The sequence below is a fragment of the Loxodonta africana genome, chromosome 25 (assembly GCF_030014295.1).
Source record: "Loxodonta africana isolate mLoxAfr1 chromosome 25, mLoxAfr1.hap2, whole genome shotgun sequence".
NCBI classification, from domain to species: Eukaryota; Metazoa; Chordata; class Mammalia; order Proboscidea; family Elephantidae; genus Loxodonta; species Loxodonta africana.
In genome coordinates this window covers 47059035-47071765 of record NC_087366.1, presented here as the reverse complement: position 1 = coordinate 47071765, position 12731 = coordinate 47059035, and the positions used below count along the sequence as shown (strand labels likewise).

At 44.1% G+C, this 12731-nt stretch overlaps 1 protein-coding gene across 1 annotated transcript in view; it reads right to left on the bottom strand.

Annotated features, from left to right (window-relative positions):
* KIF26B (kinesin family member 26B) overlaps nucleotides 1-12731 on the bottom strand; it is a 567584-nt gene that overhangs the window by 314983 nt on the left and 239870 nt on the right. The window lies entirely within an intron of this gene.

Below are 12731 nucleotides of genomic sequence, written 5' to 3'. Positions count from 1 at the left end.
CAGGGCTTCTATCAGGCTGTTTTCCAGCTAGGATACCTCCGTGTTTTCATTAAAAATAATGGAATAAAATTACCCCCTGACATTGTCTGTGTCTCCCCACCATTTGGAGGGGAAAGCATGAGCCATTATCCACACACTATTCACCGCCCAAGATCAGCAGGGTAACATTAACTAATGCTGACTTCTTACCAGGACTGCCCCGAGCACTCTCAGATGGAGGTCTGGGACAAAGGTGCAATTTTATTAAGGGAAAAGTGAACCTACTGAGGAAGAACATAAGGAATTAAACAAAACACTGTTTTATTTGCTGGAGGAAGTCAGCAAATAGGTGACTTGAAGAAGCTAATAAAAATAGATAAAGCCACAATAAAGTCCCCTTTTTTTTTAGAACCCTCAACAGACTTCATTTCTCTGCTGGTTCATTAAGCCAAATAGTTTCCATTTTATTTGCAATGATGGTCTTTATAACACAAGTTTTAATGCATGGGGCTGGGTCCTTCTTGCCCATATCTGTACAGTATGCTATGAAGAACCACATTTCTTGGAAAAATGAGAATCTTGTGTAGAAATTTATTTTTTGAAAGTGCTAATCCCACAGCAAATGTAGTAATTGTGTGGGCGAATCCTACGTGCTGTTTGGGAGACCTTGTTATATTATAGTTTCAGTCTACTTACAAAAGGAAAAAAACTATCAGTTAAAAAAGGGAAGTTAGGGTTAAAAAAAAAATAATAAGAGTCTGGGACCAGCTCAAACGTCTTAAACGCCGAGTGGAAAATGTTTCCAATCGCCTAGAAAATACAAGGGCCATAAAGCAAAGATCAGGAACAGTTTCCTCCATATAACTGAGCAGACCGACAGCCAGTGAATCTCATTTGTTAACCTTTGAACATAAAAACAGTTGAATTCTTCATTATAAGCGGAATACCCATTACTCCCAGACCCACTGACTTGAAACTCTGCCCTGCTTAAATTCACGCGCTTACTTGGAAAGCCTTGGCATTATTCAGCTGAAATCCTGCCAACACATACTTTCTTTTTCTCATTCATACAGTGCACTGTCAGGAAACCCGACCCAAGTAAAAGAAACCGGAGAGGAGGCAGAAAAGGCAGCTCGTGGCCTGGAGGGCATTCCTTGTGCTCAGCAAGGGCTGCTGACTATGCAGAGGGCCCGTGCCACCTTTCCTTGGGCTTCTCTGCTGCCCGTGGGGTACGGGCCCCCCTCAACCAGCTGCCGTTCTCCTGGAAGAATAAAGCAGGCTGTGGGGAGCAGCTGAAACATCTGGGAGTTGAGGAGATGGGCAGGCACACGGTCATCACCACTCAACAGCATTTATGAAGCCCTAGGAGGGTGAGAAAGATGCCATCCCAGACAATGTTCACAAACCAAACCCCCAAAATGCATGGCACCCTTTTTTTTTGAGTAGCTACAATCTCAGGCACGCATACTGATTTTGACACACAAAGACATCTGAATAAAGTTAATAAACTGGTAATTATGTTGTGCAATTTGTTGCAACCTATATACTTTGCTGAGTTCACTACAGCAGCTATCATCCGCTTGTACTGGGTTGTTTCCATTACCGTAGTTCTAATCTGGAGTTTGGAGGGAAGGGGATGGAACTCTGAGTATGTATGTACAAACTGTCCTTGCAGGTGTCCTGCAACCCCATAGAAAAACCACTAAGATGTATGTAGTGAATGGCAAGAGGCCTAACACAGAGGCACGTGGCCCTTGCGCTGTGACCTTGGTGGCCGGGTGGTCCAGATCCCCAAGTCTGGCCCAGGGTGGATGTGACATGCTGTGAGCTCATGGCTTTCAAAATCATCATTTTACAGATGAATTTCAATGCATAGGACTCCTTAAAAGAAAGTGATTGGCTCCTGGTGACAAGGAAATTGGATCTTTTTTAAAGAGTTGGGGATTCGTGGACATGGGACACTTATAGGTAGAATTCTACCTATAGGTAGAATTATTCAATAATCATTTGCTTTCAAGAGTTAGAGACACAAAGCATTTTAGAGCCAGAAGAGGTCTGCCAGGTCATCTTCTTCAAAATTCCTTATTCTTAGACGTAAGGAAGCTGAGAGCCAGAGAAGCGATTTGCCCATGCTAATATATATTGCTAATGTATATTTGGAAACCCTGGTGGCATGGTGGTTAAGAGCTATAGCTGCTAAGCAAAAGGTCAGCAGTTCAAATCCACCAGTCACTCCTTGGAAACCCTATGGGGCAGTTCTACGTTGTCTAGGGTCACTATGAGTCACAATCAACTTGATGGCAACAGATTTGGTTTTTTGGTTTAATGTATACTCATCTTCTAAACCACTGTGCCACCAGGGCTCCGTATTTATCTTAGGTATTCTTAAAAAGAAACCAAACATTATCTGAAATTAAAATGGTCCATGTCCCTAGTCACATTTCCCTTCCTCCCCACCTTTCCAGACCCAGGCAGTATGATGATATTGGTGGGTAGTCAGTCCATGTTTCTGTTCTTCATGGTACACTGCCCATCACACCACAGTCCCTCCTAAGAGCTCAGCTGGGTTCACTTTACCGCATTTCCTGATCGTTTTCCAGGTTATTTCACAGCAGGGAGAGGCTATCCCCAAATGTCTACCTCTTAGAGACCCTCACCGCCTAAAAGGTCATGTTCTCATCTGTATATACACCCCGTACTCTCTTCAGGGAAACCTTGGTGGCCTAGTGGTTAAGAGGTATGGCTGCTAACCAAAAGGTCAGCAGTTTGAATTCACCAGGTGCTCCTCGGAATTCTATGGGGCAGTTCTTCTCTGTGCTATATATAGGGTCACCATGAGTCAGAATCAACTTGATGGCAACAGGTTTGGTGTTTTTTTGGTTTTGTTTTTTGTACTCTCTTCAGAAATTACACACTTTCAGAAATAATATACAATGATTCAACCACAGCAGCTGCTAATTTATCCCCCTTCACTCTCTACACTCCAGGGTTCTGACCTCCCTTAAATTCCTTAAACACACCATGCTCTGCCTACCACAGGGCCTTTGCACACGACCCTCTCCATCTAGAATGCTTCTAGTCTTCCTTCAAGTCCAAGTTCAAGCATCACTTCCTCAGAGAAGCCTTCTTCTAGCCTAAGGATCCCCTGTTAGATGCTTTCACAGAACTGCTGCCTTTTTCTTCAGTATCTTTACCCTGGTTCATATTAGGCATTTCATAGTAGATCATTGTCTCTGACTACACAGAAGCCTCAGGACAGCAGATCTAGGGCTGGTTTGTCTACCCCTGTATCCCCAAAGGTCAAGACAATGCCTGGCACACAGAGACACTCAAAAATACTTGTGGAATAAATCTGAGCTATTCGTATTTTCTCCTGCTCACATTTATCTAATTAAATCTTCTTTTCTTAAGTCCTTTAAGTAAGGAGGCTTTCTAAAAAAAATTTATTGTTCTTCCATTTTGTTTGACTACAGAAATACGACAGTATATTTCCCCTACTCCTCCCCAACCAAAGTATAGTATGTTGGCTCCACTGTGTGTTAGTTTAAGGATCAAAAGTTGCCTCCTTTCAGTCACCTGGTTCATTTGTTCATTCATTCATTTGAACAAACATTTATTGGGTGCCTAGCATGTGCTAGACCCTATGCTGGGCATATGTGCAGGCATTTTTGGCATCTCCTATATCTTCAACGGAGCACTGGTGGTGGAGTGGTTAAAACGCTTGGCTGTGAACCAGAAGGTTGGTGGTTCCAAACCACGAACGGCTCCACAGGAGAAAGATGTGGCAGTCTGCTTCGGTGAAGACTTACAGCCTTGGAAATTCTATTGGGCAGTTCTACTCTGTCCTATAGGGTAGCTATGAGTCCGAATTGACCCTGTGGCAGTGGGGATATCTTCAACATTTGTGTCTTTTTGTTCTTGTAAGTTTTGTACAACTCAGTTTCTGACAATATCTTGTACAAAGACACTCCACAGGATAGCTGGTCTAAAGCAACTTCTACAGTCTCTAATTACTTTAAAAAAAAAAATTTTTTTACTTACACCTTTATAATTCTGAAAAACAGAAGAACTAGGCTTGCTTTCAGTAGAAGTAGCTATAGACACATTAATTTAATAATTAAAATCATATTAATTCTAGACCATTCTGAAAGAGCCTCCTTGTCAGACAAGCTATTGCTCTTCATACGTGCGCTGGACTGCAGGCTTCAGAGAGCTGGGTTTTTAACGGAGTACTTACTAACGTTTACTTACTAACAAGAATTACCTTGTCCTCAACCCTGCGAAGTGTCTCTAAGACAATACCATAGGTTGTAGCTGAATTGTTTCAATGCTGAATGAGAATCAGTTATGAAAGAACTGTTGCAATCCAAATCCTTTCTTTGGCTCTCTGAAACTGTGAAAGCTTGTTCCTGAATTGGTTACGTATTAGCAGAGAAGGCTAAAGATCCTTATCTAGGACAATTATATCGTCACTCACATAACAAAGGACCACCTGACATCGGTGCATTCTTGTATAGTCCTTGCTGCTTTTAAATCTCTTCCTCCTCTTACAAGCTTCACTTCAACCAATCAATATTAAGTTAGGTAGACAAGTTGGATATTACTCCCATTTCACAGATGGGAAAACAGAGCCACAGAGAGGTTAGGGAATTTGTCCAAGGCCATTCAGCCATTAAGCAGAGAAGTTAGGATGGAAACCCAAGCCTTTGACGCCATTCTATTTTTTCCACCATATTATACCATCTCGGAGCCCTGGCGGTGCAGTGGTTAAGAGCTCTGCTGCTAACCAAAAGGTTCGCAGTGTGAATCCACCAGTGACTCCCTGGAAACCCTGTGGGGCAGTCCTGCTCCGTCCTATACGGTTGCTATGAGTTGGAATCGACTTGATGGCAACGGGTTTGGGTTTTTTTTTTTTTTTTTTGGTTTTATACCATCTCATCTCAGTTACTGAGGTTTACTGAATAACCAAGTAGACTTAGGAGATTATAGAAAGTAAACTTTGCTTAGTCTCTGACCTCGGGAGGTTTGAAAGAAAGCTAACTAGAATAATTTGTAGCCAACCAAAAACATGTGTTCTCTCTCCCTCTCCAAAATAAGGGTGTATGTGTGTATACAAATATTCTGTGACTTGGTAATGGGGTAATGTAGTTTTAGACAAACTTTTCAGTCAAAGAGGGCCTCAGAGAGAACTGGGAGGAAGGAAGTGTCCTTGTTCACCTGCTCAGTATCCAGGGACTGAGCAGTGCAGGGACAGCCCTGTGACACTAGAGAAGGTCACTTCCAACATGCTTCTAGAGGAGAGAGACCCTGGGCCCATGGCTTCAGCCCTAGTCAGATCCACACAAATGAGGGCAAGGGCTACCTCTCCCACCTAAGGGCTCTCACTGTAAACTCCCTCCATTCCTTAACCTCTCTATGCCGAAGCTGGGTCTCAGGAGTGTGGATGGGGCAAACCTACATATTCCTTAAGGGATTCGAGGAGTTTTCTATTCCATCATAGTTCTTGTGATAAAACTAACACGCACCCAGCCACCCCCACATTCTCTACCTGCCCCCCATCCTTAGCAGAATGCCACCTACTCAATAGTAGTCCTTCTCTTGGCTTCCAAATTTTATTGCAGGGCAATAGTCTTTCCCACCAGTCACTGGGACCCCCACACTTCAAAAGCAAGTGTCTGTAAGAGGGGCCTTTCTTCTTACTGCTAACTTTAATAAAGGCTCAATTCTGTATGTAAAAATTTACCCCGAAAGCCTTGGATAACTCCAAAGGATATGGACATGAGTTCTCAGAGAGACCCTTGTTCCCAGCATCCCCACTCCTGGGTCCCAGGCCAGGTGAGTGGGACACAAGATGGGCCTTTGGACATCTCAAGGGCTTTTGTGGATCCCAACAGAGCCATCACTGCAGTCCTAAAGACTGTCACCCTACAGAAACTGGATTTCAAGATAATGTAACCATTTTATGGATGAGAGAACTGATGCCCAGAAAAATTGGGCTACTTATTCATGGGAAAACAACTAGTAAGTGGAGGAACCAAGATTGAAACCCTGATCTGTCTGAATCTGAGGCAGTTTTCATTCTACATTCACTTCTCTCAGATCAGTTTCCCTCCCTTCACTCTCACCTTTGGAGTCCCTAAATGGTGCAAATGTTTAACACACTTGGCTGGTGATCCAAAAGTTGGAGGCTCAAGTCTACCCAGGGTCTCTTCGGAAGAAAGGCCTGGAAATCTACTTCCAAAAAGTCAGTCATTGAAAACCCTATGAAGCACAGTTCTACTATGACACACATGCGGTCGCCATGAGTCGGAGCTGACTTGATGGCAACTGGTTTATTTATTTAGGGACAGGTACAAACCTCCTCATACCAAGGAATCAGCACAAAAATTTAAATATTGTTGAAAGACAGGAATCTTATCTAAGATTAAAAGATACAGAGCAGCTTTATCTAGGAGCTCTGTGAAAAGCAGCTCCACATTTACGCTCAGCGATACCTGGGATTCTCACACGCACTGAGGACCCCATATACAAGTACAAACACATGTCCACACCTGTGCAAACACACACATGCACCCTGTGTCCTGGTACATTTTACTGCCACACTGGACTGAAATGACCACCTCTCCCTGCCACCACCAGCAGGATGGATGCGGTGTTTTAAAAGTAACAGATATTGTGAAGCAGTGAAATGGTCTCGTGTAACCGAGATGGTGAAGTAAAAACAAGTTTTAATCAGAACTCAACCAAACAAAACCCTGTGGTGAAAATCTAGTCTCCCAAAAGCCTGCGATTAAGACGGCCCAGCACGTGTTCCGTGGCCGCTTTTAGACTATGACACGCACACCATCAAGGCAATGAATCCTTTTCGCCAGAATTTTAGGTTTTTGAGGTTTTTTTGATCTGAGTTTCCTAAGGATGAATAGGGTATTTTTCACAGTATCATGAGGGAAGAAATGTACTAACAGTCTAAAAAGCAAAAGTCAACCATAGTCCTTTAAAAATAAGGCCCTTGATACAGAATTAGGCCTTGCAGCTAAAGTTTCAAGGGAACTCCTGCTGTTTGGAGGATTTTCTCTTATATCGGATTGGGGGAAGGGGCTGTGAAAGCAGCCTGCGATAGAACGTGGTCCTGAAGGGGCAAACTACCAGTTACTAGTTGCCATTAGGTCACATCTAACTCATGTGACCCCAGGTGCGTCAGAGCAGAACTGAGGTTCACACGGGTTTTTAAATGGTTACTTTTTGGAAGGAGCTCACCAGGACCCTCTTCTTGAGGCACCTCTGGGCAGACTTGAACCTCCAGCATTTTGGTTTGCAGCTTAGTGCATTCACTATTTGCACCACCCAGAGACTCCTCCTCAAAGAAACTGTGACTCTTAAATTTGGTTTATGATGAAGACAAAAGACGCTGCGCTCTTACCCAGATTGCTTTCCCATCACAAATTACAATCTGCAAACCATTGACCTTTAACTTCCAGCTGACAGGAATGATTCTGAGAGCTACCAGCCTGTGTCAGCACGGGGTTCATCTTAGATGGCATTACTGACCTGAGAGCCACCTCCCTCTGACTCCACCAAGGCAGCAGGGAACACCAAACAGTATCCATTTCCTGTGTAGAAACATTCATGGATAGCAAACATGTTCTTACTCAGTCTATTTAATTAACTACATTCAATGAAGTTATGCCCCCCAAATCCCAGAAAATAACAGTTAATAAGATTTTCTCCTACGTAATTAGTATCTCCCTGTCTTGGGACATCTCTTTTATTGTTATGTCTTACTTAAGCTGTTATTTAACGTTTGTGTGTTTTTGCAGACTGCAGGTGTTCAATACATATTTTTGGTCAGTGTTAGCCAAGTCAACTTGCCATTATCTGGAAAAAGATCGGTCACAGCTAAATTTTAAACGATGGTGTTGTCTTAAGATGCTTCTAGGCTGTCAGTTGCTCTTGGGGGATTAGAACACCAGATTACCTTTCGAAAGCCCATGAAAAATATAAAATAGGAAAGTAAATCTGCAAAGAAAAAGAACAAACAATGCATTCACAACACAAAGATAACCGATTCACAGATGGCCATACAGACGCTCTCTTTGTGTCATACGGACAACAGAAAGCTGATCTGGGTTTGATTCCTGGTCAATGCGCCTCATGTGTAGCCACCACCCATCTGTCAGTGGAGGCTTTCATGTTGCTATGATGCTGAACAGGTTTCCATGGAGCTTCCAGACTAAGACAGACTAGGAAGAAAGGCCTGGCAACCTACTTCTGAAAATCAGTCAAAGAAAACCCTGTGGATCACAACAGTCCAATCCCCAACCAATCCTGGGGATAGAACAGGGCCAGGCAGCATTTCGCTCTGGTGTACCTGGGGCCGCCATGCGTTGAGGCTAACTCTACGGCCGCTAACAACAGCAACATTTGCTTATCTCAAAGACAGGGAGAGAAACAGAAGTTACGTCCTTTTCTATGTGTGAGTCTTACTTTCACTGTAGGAAGATGTATCATTTCCACTCTGAGTCACTTCTGGGGCTGACCCTATACTGCATGTGGCATAGGGGATCCCAGAACAGGCTCCCCCTAAGGAGCAGCTGCCCCTGGGCAACCCCCTGCGATTCTTGCTTCTAGGCCAGGGCAGAAAGCAGTGATGGGTGACTCCTGGTTTAACAACCATGAGCGCATATCTCTAGCTTTTGTACCACTCCCTCTGAGGGACCCATATGCTTCATTGTATGTGTTACATTTATTTTATACTTGTGGGCAGAGAAAAAATAGAAACAGCCCACTTAAGAGGGAAGCAAGGGGATGTTTCCTCACCCAGGGATAATTTCCTCCTCTGTAGGAGCCCTGATGGCACACTGGTTAAAGTGCTCATCTGCTAACCAAAATGCTGGTGGTTTGAACCCACCAGCGGCTATGTGGGAGAAAGATATGGTGGTCTGCTTCCGTAAAGACTTACACCTCGGAAACCTACTGGGGTAGTGTTACCCAGTCCCCATAGGGTCACTATGAGTAGGAGTCAACTCGATGACAATGGGTTTGATTTTTGGTTTGGTTTATAGGGTTACTATAAGTTGGAATCAACTTTGGTTTTTTGGGATTTAGTGTCTGTGTACGTCAGTATCTCCCCTGACTCAGCTGCTTTCCGTCATCACTAAGTTGTTTCACTCCATTCTTTTCTTCTGGTATTTTCTGCCCCCAAGATTTTGTGCAAATTTGTTGATCCCATTTACATTTTAATCTCACCCGGCTTGTCTCTTCTCTACACCCAAACCAGAACTACCCAGAACTGAAGTAATTCCCTTCAAAGGCAGGGTCAGACATTCTGCGTTCCACGTTACAAACCTTTCCCAAGCAGGATCTGTAATGGGGGAAAAGCTGACATCAGCAAGACCAGCTTCTGTTTAGAAGTTTCAGCAGACACTGCAGGAAGTTAACTATTACTGGGTTCTGTTTGCTTGAATAAAATCTACTGAAAACTAGGTCAATAAAGTGAAATTTCCCCTACCTCATCAAAACAGTTTTGATTTTAAGGAAAGAAAAAAATACCCCAAAATTCACTCCTTTTCACTTGTCTTAGCTTTGCCATTCTAGATCCAGTAAAAAAACAGTTGCCATCTAGTTGACTCCAGCTTGTGTCAACCCCATGTGAGTCAGAGGAGAACCGTGCTTCATGGGGCTTTCAATGGCTTTTTTTTTTCCCCCAGAAGTAGATCACCAGGCCTGTCTTCTGAGGACCCTCTAGGTGGACTCAGATATGTTAACTGCACCACCCAGGAACTCCCTGCCATTCTAGAGAGGTGATCAAAACTTAAAGACTTTTAATGGTGAGGCTGGAGTCAGAACAGGCCAAGAACCCAGGGGTCTCTGCCCTCCAGGGACTCTGGCGCATCTCTGCACGTCACATGGTGTGTCTTGTAGGCAGTTTCAGTGACAAGACTCCACCTAGTCCATGCCAGAGTCCTGCAGAGATGGGTCAATCTGAGCCCTCAGCTAAGGGAGGAGCAGGCAAGAGGAAGGAAACGGAAGAGCAACAAAGCTGCTGTTAGCTGCCATCGAGGCAGCCTCTGACTCATGTTGATTCCATGCTCAACAGAATAAAATGCTGCCCAGTCCTGCGCCATCCCCGTGATCAGCTGCAGACTGGACTGCTGTGATCCAGTCCACTGTGATTTTTATTGGCTGATTGTCAGAAGTTCGCCCACTCCTCACTTATCGATACGGTTAGGTTCCAAAGACCAGGTCACTATGCTGAAATTGGCGTTATGTGGAAATAGAGGATGATCACATCAGATAATGAAACAGAGGATGAGTACATCATTACATAACTGCCAAATTGTATCGTTACAAAACTGCCAAACCACTGAGAATCCTGGCCCAGCAAAACTGACATATAAGCTTAACCACCACAGGCAGTGTCACCCTTGCCTCTCACCTCAGCATTCATTACTGCTAGGTCTACATTGTGAAATCACAAAATAGTCCGAGAGTAGATTTTTTAATATTGTCATAAATGTGAAATGTTGGATAATGAGACAGTCGATAAGCAACGAGTAAGTGTAGATGGCCAGGCCTTTCTTCCTAGCCCATCTTGGTCTGAAAGCTCCACTGAAACCTGTTCAGCATCATAGCAAAACACGAGCCTCCAGTGACACACGGTGATGGCTGTGCATGAGGGGCACTGGCTGGGAACTGAACCCAGATCTCCTGCATGGAAGGTGAGAATTCTACCACTGAACCACCATTGCCCCCATACCTAAACTCTACTCTCTGATTAAATATTATTTGATTCCTTTACACTTGCCTAAGTAGAAAACCATTCTTCCTTATCTTCCTTTCCAGCTGCCAAGTTACACCTGAATAATTGGTTAACATTCTTTTCATTAAGTAGTATTCGAGACTGGGTTGGTTCAGATCCTTTCTTTTGCTCACTATTTATTTTTAGGCATTTCAACCTAACAGTGAATATTCCTACTGGGCTTGGCATGATGTCCATGTGCCTGCCTGACTTGAAGCTTCCCTGGGGCTGGCCCAGTGCATGAAGCTGATATGAACACAAATCACCTCTGCGACTCTGAGGCTGGCCTTGAGTCAGACAGATCAACTCCTTCCTGCACTGGCCAGCTGGCAGGCCAGCACCTATTGGCTAAGATGAGATTCTTATGTCCCAAGCCTGGACGTTTGATTACCCTTATTATCTTAGCTTGCTTTGGCTATAAATTTTATTAGTGGCCATAAAATTATCCATCCACAGCATTTGACTCAATGACCTCTTGCAGCAGAGAATTCCACAAGCTGGCGAGACGCTGGGCCAAGGGGGGCTGCCTTTTCTTCACTCTTAATTTATAGCCTTACCTCCATCAAGGGTCCTGCCCTGTGTGAGGAGACTGAGCAAACAGAAGAGGCCGCTCATGTTTCATTATACCTGTTATCAGGGCTTAAATCTGCCCCTCAGCACCTGATAACTGTTGTCTTTCATCCTTTGTGTTGCTATAAGGTACAGGGGGAAGGCCGCCCTGCTTCGGATAGCATCAGAGGTGCAGGACGAAGGAAATGGCCAGCGGCATTTCTACTTTGGACTCTCCCGTAGGTTTCTGCGTTCTAAGATGTGCAGCTTCAGGCAGAGCTTAAATATTTTTTTAACGTAAACTTTTTTTAAAACTGTTGTAAAAACATAAATATAGTACATTTGCCAACTCAGTATTTTCAAATGTATAATTGTTGATATCAATTACGTCAATCATGTTGAGCAACCATCGCCCATAAAAAAATCGCTGCCAAATGTCCCGTCACCATAAACAGAAATTCACTGCTTCCTAAACAATGGCTCCCCTTTTCCTCTCCCTCCAACCCTCAGTAACCATTAAAAAATTCTGGTCTCTATATATTTGTGTATCATTACTATTTCATGTAAGTGAGATCATACAATATTTGTCTTTTTGTGATTGCCTTATTTCACTCAGCATAAGGTTTCCAAGGTACATCCATGTTTCTGATTTTTTTTTAAAGAATATCATAGCAGAGAGGTGGGGCCAAGATGGTGAAGTAGTCAGACGCTTCCTGTGGTCCCACTCACAACAAAGATCCAAATAAACAAATCAATCAATTATATATGACAATCTAGCAGCCCTGAACAGCAAAGGCAAAGTGGAGGAATAAGACTGAGCAGCAGGGGGAGGGAGAGAAGGATCAGACACAGCAATGAGTTGCCAGGCCTGACCAGGTGGGAACTGGCATCCTGCAAGCTGGATTAGCTCACATGCGCAGTGAGGCAAGTGTTGGTGCTCGGGATGCATTTCCACATTGGGAGAGACTGAGCGGCAGAGTCTACTCAAGCCTCCAGAAGCAGGGAAAAGCATCGCTCAATCAGCAAAAGATAAGTACGTGCGTCTAACCTACTGCGTGGATCAAAAAACACCCCATATGGGAAGAACCTCTCTCCCATTTACCCGCCCCCTCCCTGCTCTGCACCAGGCCCTGGTCCAGCTTCAGCAATTGCTGAGTCTTCTGGGCTGGAAGTAGGACCACATCCTAAGCCATTCTCCCAGCTTTGGAGAGGGAACAAATTAACAAACAGGAAAAAATAATCTCTCAGTTTCCCTACACCAGGAACTCAGGCCAGGTACAGCCCCTTTGCCTAGGCACAGGTATAAGGGGCCCATGGACTTTGAATGCCTTTCACCCCTGCCTAGACCTGTGTGGGCCCATTTCAACAGCATAGGCCCTCATTAGCACAGTACAACAAAGTATAT